Source organism: Podarcis gaigeae (genome assembly GCF_964106915.1).
Source record: "Podarcis gaigeae genome assembly, chromosome: 4".
Lineage (NCBI taxonomy): Eukaryota > Metazoa > Chordata > Lepidosauria > Squamata > Lacertidae > Podarcis > Podarcis gaigeae.
The window spans coordinates 62,729,252-62,746,645 of NC_139677.1; the positions used below are offsets into that span (position 1 = coordinate 62,729,252).

The window sequence follows — 17,394 nt, forward strand, 5'->3', positions numbered from 1 at the left end:
TTGGGTTCTGCTCTGCATGCACTTATTCTTGCTTTGTGCTTGGGGGACAATTGTAGCTTGGATTGATCTGTGATAGCCAGATATTTGCAAATGTTATAGTAAGTGATCTGCAAGAACACACACACAGCACTGTGTAACCAAGAAAAGCAATAATATGGGAGAGTGACCATGCCACTCTGCCCATTTTACCACTAGGCAGCACTCTAGAGTTCCCTGAGCATAAACAATGCACCTTTATAGAATGCTGGTTTTATTATTATTATTTCAAGAATGACAGTTGTACATCTCCATAGCATGTTTGAAAAATTATTAGCTACTCATTTTCTTCCTGGGAGGAGTGCAGAAGGAAGAAACGCCAGAGAGCGTCTGCAGCAGCACAACCGGATCTGACCCAGCTGCAACAAAACATGTCTCTTCCATATCAGTCTCTACAGCTACAGCAGGAGCTATAACTCGCCAAAGGTTTGACTTTGGAGGTGGACTCCTCTATTGTCTCCTGAACAGATGGATGCCACTAGAAACAACTCATTTCCTCCCTCCCTCTTTGCCTCCAAGTCTAATGTCATATGAAGCTTTTTTCAGCCTTCATTCTCTATTCCTAAAGCTGAACTGTGCATTACTGGTTCCTTTCTCCTCCTTTTTAATGTAGTTAAAATACCATCAGTTTAGGAATATTCTGAATATAGCTTTCTTCACTTGGCCTTGCAGGTGAACCAACGGAAGATGTGTATATATAATGTATATGATTGTACTGGTAGGTGAAATGCTCACTTAAACCTCACAATATATATTATTTCACTTCCTTTGGAATGAGACTTTTCTTCATCCTGGACTGTGCATTCTGAATGAGCTCACTGAGGAAATATAACACCAAATAAATCCTTACAATAAGTTATGCCGCAAGCAGCCATTCCTTAACAAGCTCACACATTTGAGGCCAGAGTATCAACAGCTGTCTCAGAAGGCTGCATTTGGATATTCTGAAAGTGCCTGTGGTCCCCAAATAAATGTTGTCAGCAAGCGTTTTTCCAATTTTTTTTAAAAAAACTTTATATTGGTATAAAGAATGCTTTTTATTCTTCTTTCAGAAACAAAGACAGCTTTCTCTGATCCTAACTCTTAAGCACGTGAGTAGGGGGAAACTGATGGTGAGCAGTAAACTCTATTCCATGCAGAACAACATTCCTCTCTTTGCCAGGTGAGACTCAGAAAAGAGCTCTTCCAAATTAGACTCCCTTTCTCATTACCAAATGCATGTATTAGGTGCATGTGAAAGTGGATACTACTGCATGTAAATTGAATGATAAGAACTGCAGCTAACTGCAGCAGCGATCCATGCTTAAAAGTAGAAATTGCTCTTCGGAGACATGCCTATCTGCCCATAAACTCAAGATAGGCTATGATCCAGTGAAGTAAACCCATATATGGAAGTTGTGGTTTCCCATTTGGGATTACATAAGAAGAAAGATCTGTATGCTTATAGAGCTCACCAGGGCTACACATAGCATGAGAAGATTACATGAGGCAGCAACAAGATATTTACAAGCCTTTCTATATACCACAGTCTTATAGGTTAACTTGTTTTAGAAATAATTTGAGGGACCCCACGAATGCAGAATATTTACATAATCACAAATGTTGGGTTGCATGTGGACATGTGTATATGTGTTTCTCCCTGTCTGTCTTCTTATTCCATTTATGTACCAGTTGAAATTCAATGAGAAATAAGCCTTCTCTTTCTGATATTATGCATCTTTGGCTTCAATCCAAAATGAAAATGATTTTATTTGATTAAGCTTAATGATGCTATCATTAATCATTTTATGTACGATAGCATATATTCCCTGATGAAATAAGTGATTAATCTCCTTAATATCTGGCCTGTCTTCTATTGTCTTCTATTTACTTAGTCTTTCTTAAGATAGTTGGCAAGTGTAATCTCTGTGTCAAGTTTATTTGTTTTCTTGGTGGTCATGATACATTTTTTATGATACGAGCATTTGTCATCAATTTTATGAATATCCTTGATGTGGCAGTACAGAAAAACTAGAACATGATCACTTCATTGTCTGGTCCTTGGAGAGAATGTCAATATATATAAGGAAGGAAAGATTCAACACAGATGCATATTTCAATAATCAGGATATGTATTTGAATATCCATGAAATTGTGAAGGAGCACCACTCTGGTTGTGTCATCAACATGAAGACAATCCTTCCCATGACAGCAGCTCTGCAAATAATCCCCCCCCCCCCAAATAAGGATGGTCATAGGCATAAATGTTTGTTACAATGTGAGCTCTGATGTCATCTCAGCCCAGCAGAGACACTGGAAAGCAGAGAGTCTAGGAATAAAGAAACAAGGCGAATAAAGGACTTAAACAGGGATTGGGAATCTCTGGCTTTCCAGGTGTTTCTGTACTTCCAAGTCCCATTAGCCCCAGCCAGTATGGCCTATGAGCATTGTAGTCCAACATCATTTGGATGGCTACAAGTTCTCCATCTGTGGGTTAAGAGATGCAGTCCAGGGAGTATGAACAGAATATGAATAGAGTTGCCTGGAAATCAGGATCTTGATCTGGAAAGACAGAAGTCTGAAGAGCTTCAGCACATGGGGCTCCATGCTGTTGAAGGGCATGAAGGCAGACAAAACAGATGGCTGGGAAGCAAAACTACAATGGAAAAGGGAGCTGACAGATCATGAAGTCTCTCTGTGAAAGGTGGTTGGATTTTTCATGCTGATTAAAAATAAATCTTGGGCTGCTGGTCTATCATTTTCATTAATTATAAGCCAACACAGCAGTGCATTATATTAATTTGAAATTATGAAGAAGTCTTAACAATATGATGCTATGAATTCTCCTTAAGAGTCCTTAGAAATACTACATACAATTTTCTGTGTGAGGAGGATTATAGCAAAATTATTTTTCATCACTTTGGAAACAATGATCAGAGTTCCAGCTACGCGTATTATCTTCCTTCAAATAGCCATTAAAAATGGACAGTGTCTAAATTATATGCTATGAGGTTTTGAGCTAATAATGAAACCTCTAGCAATGACTGGCTTAGTTCTTTGGCTGTCACAGAAGGGTTAGGCCAGGGCAGTCCAACACATAGCCCATAGCTGCATGCAGCCCTCAATCATTGTGGGGGCCTTTGGCAACATTTGATGCCCCCCCTTGCAGCCCTCGTACTGCCTTCTGAAAGCCAGGTAAGTGAGGCTTTGAAAAGTTCCTAGAGTCCTCCAGCCTCTTTCCCAAAGCCTAGTTCAGGCTTCCTCAACCTCAGCCCTGCAGATGTTTTTGAGACTACAATTCCCATCATCCTTGACCACTGGTCCTGCTAGCTAGGGATCATGGGAATTGTAGGCCAAAAACATCTGGAGGGCCGAAGTTGAGGAAGCCTGGCCTAGTTAGTGCTTTCCCAGCTTTAGGAAGGAGGGAGGGCTTTATGACCCTTCCAAAGCTCCCATCCCAAAGCGTTGCTTATCAAGCTTTGGGAAGGCAGTGCAAGGGCTGGGGGAAGCGTCAGAGCGGCCTCACTCCCTCCCCACCATGCAAAAAGTAGTGTGTGGCTCACAGGTTCTCTGTCAAAGTACTATTGTGGCCCACTTGGTATGAAAAGTTGGACCGCCCTGGGCTAGGCAGTCAGTTGGTCTTTGTCATCCTGGCTGAACTGTCTGGACTCTAGAGAAGGGTAGGCAGACATTCCTAGGATAAGGTCCCTTACTAGAATCAGTGACTTTAGGAAAGGACACTTAACAAGGATTTAATGATCCAGGGAAATGAGATGAAAAAGGGTATGTTTAAGGAGAGAGGGAAAACTGGAAAAGAAATGGGCAGAGAGCAGACAAGTGCATAGCTGGTAACTGCAGAGGTGGCAGGTGCACTTAATTCTTTGAAATAATATTTGGCTTCAGAACTCTAGTTGTATTCAAAAGTCTGCACAGGTGCTGACATATCTTAAACATGCCAAACTTGATTCAGAAGAATTTTATTTTCAGGTGATCTTAACACCACAGTTGTAACAATGTTTTGGCTTTGAAGTTGTTAAAAATCTTCTCTTTGTGTATAAATTTTGGTACCCACTTTTCATTATAAAATAATGCAAAGTGAGAATTATTATATAGTTTGAACAATTGTTCTACTGTTTTGAAGATGAATGCTTTCCTTACTCCCAATTTTGTGTGGAAGATGGGAAGGGGAATGACCAGACAGATGCCCAAAAACATGTACATGTGCTACTGACTGTAACCAGATGTTTGGATGGTGAAAGCATCATGTATTATATGATGTTTTCTTCAATGGTTGCAAATAGGAAAGTGATTGCTGTGATAGTATCTCCCATGTGCCCACTAGAGGGCAATCTCTAGAAAGCAGATTAAATTCTATATAAGCATGGGAGTTCACTTTTCTGTGTAAGCAGTATTTTTATTTTGCAATTATCTGCTCCCCACAGCTTACAAGAACTACATAATTATACAAAATAATCTCCTGTAATTTCACTAATGAGAATATTATGTTTCAAAACTGAAGCCATTGCCATATGTAAAAATTTAAAAAGCCACGATTATTTCTAATTTTAGTATTGTGTTTCTTAGTCTGGCTCTGTGATCCTGTTTTTATTTTATTGCAGGCTAAGGGAATTTCGGTTTACTTCCTTTAACAAGGTAAACTACACAGACTGATCCTTATATGCTCCAGTCAACATCGTGATACTCATAGCTAAGCTGCATTAGTTTAAATTGAGCAATGAGTGAATACTAAAATTTCCCAATTACCTGGAACTGTTAAGAAAGCAGAGTAAGCAGGGGGGGGGGATTCCAGGTGCCCCTTTCCATTCAAGGAACAAGCATTCCCTAATCTGCCTAATCTATTATCCAGGCATTACTGGAGTCTTCTTTCTCCCAGCTCTAACCAGCCAAACCTTTTCCTTGCATAGCCTGTAAGAGAGTCTGCTGGAGGCTTAAGGCTGGAAGGTTTTAAACAACAACAACAACAAAAAGGAGTTACTGCATTTCATTCAACCTGAATAATCACTGATTGAAAAAGGAGCTAATCAACACAACACAGAAACAAATTCAAGATCCCGGAAAGCAAGCCATACAATGGGCTGAAAAAATGTAATTAAGGCTTTCCACCTTAATATAATTTTTTTTTTATTTTATTTAATGAAGAAAGTTACAGGCTTTCTTGCATGTGATAAAAACCAGAGACAATAGTGAAATAATCTGGAGCATTTACAATGACATGGAACTAACTCCAACTAATTAATGTCAGTCACCTACTTGCTTGGAGGCATGTTCTTTTATTGACGTGATCCATGAGCCCCATTAAGAGGTGAATAGATCCATATATGCAACTAGCCCTCCAGTTTGCCACCTGAACATTTTTGTACACACAGTCCTTACTTGGTCTTAATAGTCTTATTGAAAATACTGGGGCCATACCTAAGTTTAAGGTCTTGGGATTTATTCAAATGAAGCAGTTCTTTCTGTGCTTTGAAGTTTTGTGTTCAAAGACATTTGCCTTGATCTCCACGCAGCTGCATTATTAAATGAGAACAGCCGTATTTGAAATCTACTCTGGGAGCTGTGAGCAGATTCACACAATGCCCTCTGGAAGATGGAATGAATGGATCTGAGTGTGTTCCTGTTTGTTTCACAACTATGAAGAAGGCAGTATACATCAACAGCCACTATGAAGGACAGTGATAGAAAGGCTTGCAGGATAGTTTCTTATCAGCTTCCCCTATGCTTTCTTGGAGTAGGGGGGGGGGGGAGAAATGGCCATACTTTAGTGGCAAACCACATGCTTTAGATGTCAAAGGTCTCAGGTTCAATCCCTGGAATCTCCAGGTAGGGCTGGGAAAGACCCCTGTCCGATATTGTTGGGAGTCTTTGCCAGTAAGTGTGGTCAATACTGAGACAGATGGACCAGTGGTCCAACTTGGTGTATGGCAGCATTGCACACACGTGTGTGTAGGATAGGGGGAAAAGAATGTTAAAGGGAACATTTCTTTTTATGATCCACACACACACTTGCTGCTCCTTAGCATACTTTCCTCAAAAGCAATAGTGTTTTTGTATTTTCCACTTTGCTGATTCTTGTGCACATTGCTACAATAACCACAGGTTGTAAAAGTTACTCCAGAGTCTGAAATAAGCTACTTTATCCCAAAGAAATGAGTACAAACAGCTGAATGACAATGGTTGCATATGGTAATTCTTTCAAAATGAACTATCAAAAGTAATTAAAAGATAAAACAGACCATAGAAAGCTAATAATTTACACGAAAAAAACAGAATTTGTTGCTTATAGTGGACTTATTCTTTTCTCCAACCCATTTTCTCTATAACTTAAGTGCCATTTACATTTTACAGTGTAAAAGGTTTACTTACTTTGTAAATTTCTTTTATTGCAAACCCCCTTATACTCAAAGTCAGCATCCTTAGGATCTCAGTTCCACTGATAAGCATTATTAATGGAAATAAAATATGAAAAGACAATAAAGCTAGTTGAGAGATGTGCCATTTTCCCTTCCCCAAAGCCATTTACCATTGGTGGGGGACCCGCTCCCCCCAATAAATAACATAATGAATGTTGAGAACTCAGCATATTTTTGAAATCATTCCCCCACTCCCCTAGGTTGGTAGTAATAACATTTCAGCTGCTGGGGGACAAACATGAGGTTCTAATATAATAAATCTAGGAACAGTATTAGTTATGACTTGCCTGTTTATAACTGCTGCTGAACTAACATGATTATATCAATTTAAAAACATATACAGTACACTGTATTAAAGAATTAATGTCAATGTTCTAGTTATTTTCATCAACTGAAATCCACAAATGCAAGACCATGAGAATTGTTTGGGCATATGGTATTTTACTGACTCCACATTGCACTAATCTTGTGTTTTATCAATGCTATGAGTTGAAGAGCTGATAGAAAAACCTTAACATTATGCACCTTTACACAGTTATGAATACTCAAGCTTTTCAACCAGTATTGCACCCACATAAAACTAATGAATTCCATACTTTTACATGTTGAGCATTTGTAAAAGATTTGAGTCTGTATCCTGAAGTTGGATTCCCCTTCTTCTGGGGATGAGGCCAAGGACTCTGAGGCAGATGGGAAATGGTTTACAGGGAGAATCCTAGAAGCACTTCCACCAGATGAGCCTGTGGGGCAAGATTTAATCAGGAACTGTGTAGTTTGGGGGATGTACCTTACTCACTAAGCGTAATGGTGGGCAGGTACCAGAATTTTTTACGCTGATGAACTATTTTTACTACTTTCAATCACAGTGCAATTGTGCAGGGCTTACTTAGCACCAAACCCTCACATCCTGCATCTACTGCCTTTTTCAGGAAAACCGCCAATATCAAGATTCCTGCTACTGCAAATGTTTACTGTGCCTGTGTAATATACATTTAAGCTATAATTGAATTATCACCTAAGGTATGCTTTGTATTGTGTTGCCATTCAACCATACTTGTACCTTATATATGTCAACCAAGGTTTCACAAAATGGGCTTTAATGAAAACCGTCATAAAGAAATTTGTTATGCTGTAATCCATTATGGCGCAAGCAGACTTCTGTTCAGATGACAGGATTTCACTTCCCCCCTCGTTGTCCCTAAAGCCCCCTACACACCCCAAGAATCTGCTCTGAAGGGCCCCCTAACCGCCCTCCCAGAGGATTTTGAGGATGTGTAGGGAGGTGGCATGAAATGGAAATTAGTTCTGCTCAGTAGGAACAGCATGGAATATAACCCTTAGTCTTTAAGAAACCAAAGGACTCCTGAACTGGGGTGTAGTGTGGGGAGGGCTGGAGGTACCATAGCTCTGGGCACATGATTTTGATGGGGTGTGAGCTAGGGATCCCTGCCTGCTACCTGGTCATTGGAGCTCCTTCAGCAAAAATCCTGGCTATGCCCATGCTATCTACCAGATGTGTTCTGTTCTGATCCCATGCCAAAACCTATGGAAAAAGATGCGAGGATGGTAGAAGGTTGCTGGACAATAGCCAGCTCCAAGTGAGCAATTTACTCCAACAAATTTTGTACTCAGACTGAGGTCCTTTATGTCTCTGTCTGCAGACTGCCTCCTCTATGTTCTACCTCCTAACAGAACTTAAGAGCCTTAAAGAGTCAATCCTCTGGCCTGAAGACAGGCACACCTTCATTCCATAGCCTACTTCCTGGTGTGCTCCTGGCACTGCCAAACTGGTGATGTGAAGTGGGAGGAATCTCGTTCTTCAAGCTTAGCGGAAGGTGTCTTTGAGGATTCAGGATCTGACAATATATGCCCTGATGGTTTGGGAGATTCCTCTGTGAGTTTTTGTCCAACCAGCTCAGGTGCAATGGTTTCTCTATGTTCCACAGTCAGCTATGAGCCCTGACCCAGACCCAGTTCCCCATCTGGAGCTCCTGCAACCTCTGACTGTGTCCAGATAACTGTTGGATACAGGGATCATGGCATCATCTCTGGGATTGTTTGTGTGCAGCTAGAGATACAGAAAGGAAATTTAATTATAATTTAGAATCACTGCTGGCAAGTGATCTCCACTCAAGTTCAGTAACCCAACCCATTTCCTGTATTCTCTTAAACAGATGTTACTGCTTCTGGTAAATTGCTGTACAAGAAGGAGATTCACAATATTACCTTTATCTCCAAAATGAATGATTTGAGACATTAGGCTTAAAAAAAATTATTTGTTTTGCTCCAGAAATGCACTTTTATATCCAATAAGTTGGGCAGCTCTGAAAACATTCCCAGTTTCTTATTAAAGATGTAATCCAATTCCAGTCACTTTACATGAACCAGGCAAAACATTTTGCATCATTAGTAAGGTGATGTCTTGGTTCTTACAAGAGAAACCACTAACACCTGTTAGTCTCTTAAGAAGAACACAGTGCTATTTGGCAACAGATTAAAGATTATATTGTTTTGAATTTCTGTCCACTTATGTGCTGCCAAAAGACTTACATAATATTTCTTTTCAAGTGTGGCATGCCGATTATCATTTCCAAAGAGGATAGTATTTCTACAGGTGATAAATCCACATTCTGTGTAAAGATGTTAACACTTTCATGGTTCAGAGCATCTTAACACTAGTTAAGAAATCCCCAGGTTTCATTAGTATCATTGTATTAAAGGGAAAGGTGCCTCTAACTTGAATTGTATATTGGGGCTTCACACCTCTATGCCCTTCCTCTTAGTATCTTCACAGAAGCACACAAAGTCAGTCAAGGAGGGATACTGTGTTTCCTTGGGCTAGCAGTACAGTGTGAATGATCATTCTGTTGCTCACTGTACAAAGGATATTGTTATAAGTTTTTTGGGGTGGGCGTCAAGGCTCCCATAAACTCCTGTGTGCCAAATAATCCTCCCCATAATTACTGGATTTAATAAAAGTTAGAATTAATCAAGGTTTGATGAAACTGTACCAAACAACGGAAATCCCTGGGTTCAGTTTATGCTAATGAAGGTGATGGCCAGTCATTAACTTATCAATGAAAGCCATCAACAAAGAAAGATGTTAAATTATTTTTGTATGCCACAACTGCTGTTCGAATCTTATTAGCTAAGAAGTGGAAATCAAGAAGTACCAACAGTGGAAGAATGGCAGATGAAGATGATGGATTTTTCGGAGCTAGCCGACCTGACTGGAAGAGTCTGTGACCAGAAAGAGGAGGAGTACCAGGAAGAATGGACGAAATTTAATGATTATTTAGTTAAATATGTTAAGTTAAGCTAATTGGAAAAAGCTTGCAATTACCAGATAGATTTAGGATTTAAATATGTAATGTGATGAATTTATATGTTTAATGCTGAATTGGAAAGAAAGAAAGATGTTAAGTGATTAAGTTAATTTTATAAGAATACTGATTTGGAAAACTGTTAAAATGATATACATTGAAATTCAACCAGGGGAATACGAGGAAGTCACTTAACAATGTTAATAAGATTAGTTTTAATAAGGTTATGATTCATGTCTGTTTGTTTATTTGTTTGTATGTTTATAATTTTGTGAAAATCAATAAAAATTTTGGAAGGGAAAAAAGAGAGCCATCAACAAGGCAAAAGACTCTGCAGGACACAGAGGGTGAAAAACTAGCAAATGACAATACCAGAGGGGAAAGTTTCCAGGTTTACAGTGGGCAATGAGGTAAGTGAACAGGAAAAAATGTCCCTTTTGCAAGCTGGAGCAGGGGGTCAGAGCACAAGGTGGGCAATCTGTTTTATGCTGCAAAGAGGGTCAGGTGCGATGTTTGGGGAGGAACAGGACCCTCTTGAGATGGGAATGGTCTTCACTTTCTCTGTATAGTTGCTGATTGCATATATGTTTAAATAAAACATATATCATAAAGACACCACAGACTCCGCGGTGCTTATTGTCCCCAAAGGGAGCACAGACCAGTGTAAGTGTACCTGCAATCTCTGGAATCTCGCACCATTTGTGGTGATGGGGGAGGTGTGTAACAATATGATCAGCAACAATTACAAAAATGGCCCTCATCCACCATTACATGCAACAGGGTTGGAGGGAGAGGGATTATTTCCTAAATATGACTGATGCAGGAACCAGGATACAGACACAGTACAAGCAGTACTAAAGAAAGATTCCCATGGTATCTTATTGGCATAAACTACTAATGCACTCATTCTGAATGGCTGTTTTAATTCCACTAACAGTCTGATAGGAGACACCCATTTTCTGTACTTCCAAAAGTAGCTAATGATTTGCCCTGACCCAATGATCCCTTAAGTCAGAAGGACAACCCCATTTGATGGAAATAGATTCAAGATCAGGCAGTGTGCTATTAAATCAATAAAGTATTCAAATGTGAATGTATCTGTGGGTACATGAATTATACATACGTTTAAACACCTTGTTTCAGCATTTCCTCTTTGCAAATAGATAATGCATCCATAAAGACTTGGAAGCACATGTTTTTGTAAAACTAGTGCAGGTTTTCAGTATTGTTTCATATTGTTTAAGAGCAAAATCTTTCATCATATGGGCAGGGATGAATTGTGTATTGCAAGGATTCTTGCGGCATATCTATGTAAGAGACATATTGCAACTCCCCCTGCTCCTCTAGGTACTGTGTCAATAAGGACCAGGCCACACAGTAACATACGTGCAGGGTAAGTATTAGCCTTTTTTTCAGCATCTCCCAAGTGCAGCACCATATTGCTAAATGGTAAACATTATAGTATATATCAGAAAGTAGAGGGGGACACCACTAGAGTGGAGGCTTAACATTCTGCATGACAACCCCAATCTGTATAGCCTCATCTCTTCATCTGCCTTATCCTGGGTTTGATTTGTTAGCCATGCTAATGAATGAATGAATGAATGAATGAATGAATGAATGAATGATGGAAGCTGGCACTGGAGCCCTTGGAAAGCAACCTTCTGTACAGACTTCCATTGTGAAGTGTTTCCCAAAAACTAACAGATATAAACTCATAGTGAAAATGTATGTAGGTCTCAGTCCAGTTCTGGTTATTTTAAACCAAGTGTTAGTTTCTTTGCACAGTCCCTCCCAAGGAGACTGGTTTATTGTCACAATAAAATCTCACTTGTTGTTTGTCCACTTCTTCTGCTTTAATAACCAAGTTCTGAAAACTCAGTCATTTTGAGAGCCAGCTGTCCCTTCTCTAAATCTGGCTTCCGAGTCTTCTGCTTATTCACACATGCTTCCTGTTTATCCACTGAGATTACTAATGCCTTTTTATCACTTCTTGGCTGGGACCTAAACTAAGTTAATTGCCAATTAGCGTTCTCAGCTAGGTGACCGAAGTCAACAGCTACAGCCAAAGCCAGGAATTAATCTCTTCTTTAGAAGCCTAGACTGATGTCCTACTGGAATCTCATTATGTATAAATTATACCAACAGGCTGACAAGCACGAAAGGGCAGACAAGACACACAAAAAATGCTCCCTATGAGATGCCATCCATGCGGAGAATGTAATGTGTGACCAGGGTAGCCCATGGTGGCACTCTAACAGAAACGGTAGAGCACATTTCCTATGTTGTTATGCATACAGTTGCAACTTCTTGCTGGCTATGACAGTGCATTCTGTAGCCATCATGAACATGGAATTATTCCCAGAAAGCAGCTGTATTAATATATAGCAGCCTCCACACAAATATATTGCCAGGAAGAATCAGGGTCCATTATGTGAAGGTGTTGTTTTGCATATCTGACCTAGCCTTCAGGCTCGGTACAGACATGGGGACAAGATAAATAAAGTATGTACAAAATAAACTTTTTTTGGCAATGCGTCTAAGAAGCAACCACAAGTTAGGAGCTCTATGTCTCAGCTAACCGTTTCTCCTACAACTGCCCTGCTCAGGATGCCACAAAAAGAACCACTGAAAATCCAACGTTCTTCTGCCATCTCCCACCAGGTCACAGAAATCTGCTTGCATGCTCCAACCTTAATTTCTCTGTTGTAGCAGTTGCAGTGACTGGAAACCTATCAGTTCTGAGGCTGGGGTTAGTTCTCACCAGGAGAAGGGAAGCTGCTATACTCATGTTGTTATTATTATGCACTACATATACGTAGAACAATTGTTAATGTTACAAAAGCAAGACTTTAAAGATATGTTTCAAGTGGAAAAAACTAATAGAGGTTTTGTTTCTATCAGAGTATTTTCAATATTGAAACAAACATATCATCAGGATATGGACAGCTGCAGGCCTGTTCTCCTTTTTCTATATTAACTGCTAAATAAATAACAGTACTTTCCTATAATTATATGATGTGTGAACCTCTGAGCATGACCACTCTCACCCCTTTGCACTTGTAATTTTAGTACCTAGTAATTACATTGATTTAAACTATGTCTTTGAGGTAAAAGGTTAGTGCATTAATTCACTAACCTATTTATTATTTAAATACTAATCTAGAGGTCAATTATTGTTTTTTCATTGCGTTGCAAATGAGTAGTGCTCAGAACTCTTGGAGGATATAAAAGGGAAGTCTAATTTTATTCCTTTTATTCATCCGCAGGAGGATTCTTTTAGTGCAACATTTATTGCTCCAACCTTAACAACATGTGTGATAAAACAACATTTTAATTCAAATCTGTATATTGTTATATACACAGGAATTCTAGAAGTCTGCAAAGCTTCATATAAAATGTCTGAGTATACAGATGAGGCTACATATAGTAAATTAAAACTTTCTTGATGTGTTTTATGATGATGATCGTCTACTGCACTCCCCAAATTTTCTTCTGTGTGATGTTTTCCTATCATATAAATACAGCAAATGATTAAATAATAATTAAAACAAAGAAATATAAACTGGTAATGTAGAAGCTTCAGATTTGAAAGACTTTAAGCTGCGTGGCGAGGCGACTACCGTATTTTGATGCATCAGAGTCACCTTTGTGGAAAACAAGCATGTTTGGCAGACACCTCCCTGTCATTTACAAGCTGCCTAGGTAAGGTTGTGCCCACTGTGCATAATTATGTTTAATTTATTGTTTCATTTTGCATAGCAGCTGGATCTTATGTTCACAAACACCAGTGGGATTCAAGCTTGAAGATCTGCTTTTATCATCTAATGAAGCTAGAGACAGCCACAAAATGAATTAAATTGATTGTGATGTTACAAACAGAGAGTCCTTACTTCATAATTATGCAGGTAGGTTATGTGTGTAACCTTCTCTTGTCTTGAAATAGGTCATCTGGTTTTAGAATAGCTTTTCAACATGCTGGCTTCAGTTCAGATACAGTTGCACAGCACCACGAGCATGCAATGAGAATGAGAATGAACACCACATCCCTATTGTTGTTGTTGTTTAGTCGTTTAGTCGTTTAGTCGTGTCCGACTCTTCGTGACCCCATGGACCAGAGCACGGCAGGCACATCCCCATTATGTAGCGCATATTGGAAGTGAATTGACTGCTGGTATATAAATCTCTTTCTGCATCTATACTGTATGTACACTTCCCAATTAACACCTCAAGAGCACCTTGCTTCCCCCATAGTTGCACCCTTGGATTCAAACAGACTTAAAACATCACTCTGACTCTTTGGCTTCCCAGCCTGTCACTTTTCTTCTAGCTTCTAGTTCAACTTTCAACCCTGGCCCTTTTCTTTCAAACTACTAGTGAGTTTGAGGTAGGGAGGATCCAGGAGTTAGAAGGCATATAGCCTACCTTTCCCACTCCAAAAACCCTCGTTATCTCTTTTGATAAATGTTGAGAAATTAAAGATCCTTTTTCCAAGAGAGCTAGCTAGCTTTCTTTCTTTCTTTCTTTCTTTCTTTCTTTCTTTCTTTCTTTCTTTCTTTCTTTCTTTCTTTCTTTCTTATGAATAGTTCGTAAGGTAAAATTGTTCATAAATGTAACAAGCTGCATGAGAATAAATGGAAAGCAGCAATCAGCAAATAAAGCTGTTCCTGAAGTAGAATGTACAGCTGGAATTCCAAATTCATGCAAACCAGATTCTCCCTAATGGTTTCTCTTTTGCATATCTTCCAGTTCCTGTCTGTGTCTTCTGTCCCACTAAGAACTCTGAACTGTTCCTGCTAGATCAGGCATATACAAACATACTGCTTGCCAACACATACAAACGTTATGTCATGAGTTGGCAGCAGTAACATATATCTATCTTGCTACTTAATAGCTGTGTCCCAAAAGAACATATTATTTTTGCATCATTTGCTCTGAGAAGGAAGATACACATCTCTGCATTTTCTTGCGCAGGCAGTACTTTTCCTTCTGATCACACGTACTCAGTTGATCTAGCCCAGTGAATGGAAAGAAAACAAAGTTTTTAACTTGCTGAAGAAGAAGGCAATTACTTTCTGCCTAATTCCTACTATCTCCTGCTGTGCTCAAAACACAAAAGGCAGAGAATTAACTTTGCCAAGATATCCTGGCCAATGTTTTTTCTTTTCTTTTTAAAAGTTGTTTGGCATTCATTACAGAAGAAAATAAAGCAAACAATTCTATTAGCAACCAAAAATACCCCAGCTACATAATAGCCTTATTCATGCATTCTAAGACTATACTGCATGGAGGAGGGTTGCAGGGCAGAGGCCAGCATACTCCAATATCCCTGTTCCTGCCAACAACACATATACCCCAGTGTTGAGGGTGAAGGTCTGAAGGCACAGCTGGATTAAACCCTGCCTCTAGGCAGTCAAAATCTTGGGGGGCCCCTTGTGTGTGCACTCTAGTGGGATAACATTGAACTAAAAAAGCTTTATTGTAATTTTCTTTCACGACCAAATCAAAATTATTTTATTCAATGGTTGCAGGGCCCCTAAAAGGTGTGGGGTGCATAGGCCGGTACCTAATCTGCCTATTTGGTAATCTGGCACTGTTTGAAGGGGAAGTTTTTGCATAATCAGCTTCATGCACTCAGAATCCACCCTGAGATCAGAACTCAACCAAGGCCAATGCCATCATACTATCTTGTAAAGGAACATGTACTGCATTACCAGACTCTGGTGTTTCTGAGCTTTCTGTCACATGTACGTCACATGGTCACTGGTGCAGCAGCTGACAGTGTCCAGATTTCGCATGTTCTGGAAGAGCTGGATGTCCCTCCTTCCCTTGATAAACTGAAGAATGCTATCTACTCTCAGGTGTGTGGTAAAGCCCCAGAGAACAGAATTCCAACAGAAGTGATGGATGTCAGCCACAACTCATCCCTCATGACACACCTTCATGGCCTTCTCTTGCAGTGTTGGGAAACAGGATCTGTGCCACAAGACATGCACGACTCCATCATTGTGACCCTTTTACAAGAACAAAGGTTCCTGTCCTGACTACTGTGGAATCTCCCTGCTGAATACTGTGGGGAAAGCCTTCTCCTGTGTAGTTCTCCACAGATCACAGCCACTCGCTGACAGGGTCTATTACGAGTCACAATGCTGCTTTAGAGCTCAGAGCTCAACAGTCGACATGATTTTCTCATAGACCTGACAAAGGCCTTTGACCTCAACAGCCGAAAAGGACTCCACACATTTCTCAACAGGATAGGATGCCAACCTAAGCTCCACAAGATGACCGTGTCCTTCCAGAAGAACATGTGCAGCACAGTCCAGTATGATGGCGCATCCTCAAACGCTTTCTCTATAAAGAGTGGTGTGAAACAGGGCTGTGTCCTCACCTCAACTCTCCTTGGCATATTCTTCTCCTTGCTGCCCTCATATGCTTTCAGTTTGACTGAAGACGGTGTGTACATCTATTCAAGGAGTGAAGGGTGTCTGTTCAACCTGGCACATCTCCATGCCAAGACAAAAGTGCAACAGGTCCTCATCTGACAGATATGGATAAGGACCTTGACACAGCTTTGATAGCACACTTCGAGGAAGATATACAGAACCTACCAGTAATCAACTATTTTTTCCCAAGCCTGCACCATGCTGTAACCAACTGAGCTATCTAGCTATCCACATGGCCCCATCACCAGCCTGACAAAGGTCAACATCCTAGGCCAGGATATCGTCAGCATGCCACATATCAGCATTGGTGACCATATGCTTGAGGTACTAGACAGTTTTATCTACCTGGGCTCCAGCATAACCAGCTAGAAAAGCGTATTGCCAAAGCAACTACGGTAATGGTTCACCTGTCAAAAAGGGTATGGGAGAATGTGATGATAATGATCAATCAATGAAGGTCTACTAGGCTTGCATGTTGAGCACACTACTTTATGGTAGTGAGACATGGGCAACTGATACCCGTCAGCTGCGACATCTCAACACCTTCCACATGCACTGTGTCAGGAAGATTTTGAGCATCACATGGCAGGACAGAGTCTCAAACAAAGATGTGCTCTCCCAAGCCCACATTCCCAGGATGTTTGATTGTCATCAAATCTTTTGTTTGTTTTTTGGTTGTTTATATACGATCTTGGACTATAAAAAAAAGGTTCAACAAAGAACCTCTGGAAACTGAGATGACTCAACAGACCTGTGGCTCTGTTATGCAAAACTCTGTGACTGAGTACTCACAGAGTATTCTGGCAGAAGACCAGAAGACCTTGAGCAAAACAGTTTATCAATTCTTCTCCCTGTGCAAGCATTACAGCAAGGCTCTAATCTATGGCCCTCCAGATGTTGTTGGTCTCTGCCTCCCATCAACCCTAACCAGTATAGCCAGTAGCCAAGGATGATGGGAGTTGTGGTCTAGCAACATCTGGAGGGCCAAAGATTCCCAACCTTTGCAGTATTATTATTATTATTATTATTATTATTATTATTATTATTATTATTATATTTATTAAATTCCTATCCTGCCCTTCCTCCCAAAGAAGCCCAGGATGAAGTAACCAAAAAAATATTTAATAATTCTCCGTTTTGAAACATGTTAGCATCCTCCTGCATAAGACCTTGCAGTTTGTA

General features: G+C 40.0%; 1 protein-coding gene and 1 long non-coding RNA gene across 3 annotated transcripts in view; one reads left to right on the forward strand and one right to left on the reverse strand.

Moving 5' to 3' along the window:
* Nucleotides 1-17,394, reverse strand: part of ROBO1 (roundabout guidance receptor 1) — a 591,421-nt gene that overhangs the window by 310,549 nt on the left and 263,478 nt on the right. The gene's annotated exons all lie outside the window — the stretch shown is intronic.
* Nucleotides 1,137-5,593, forward strand: LOC310842722. The gene is made up of 3 exons (XR_014563322.1): nucleotides 1,137-1,198; nucleotides 4,635-4,668; nucleotides 5,544-5,593. It is a non-coding gene; the product is annotated as an uncharacterized lncRNA (long non-coding RNA).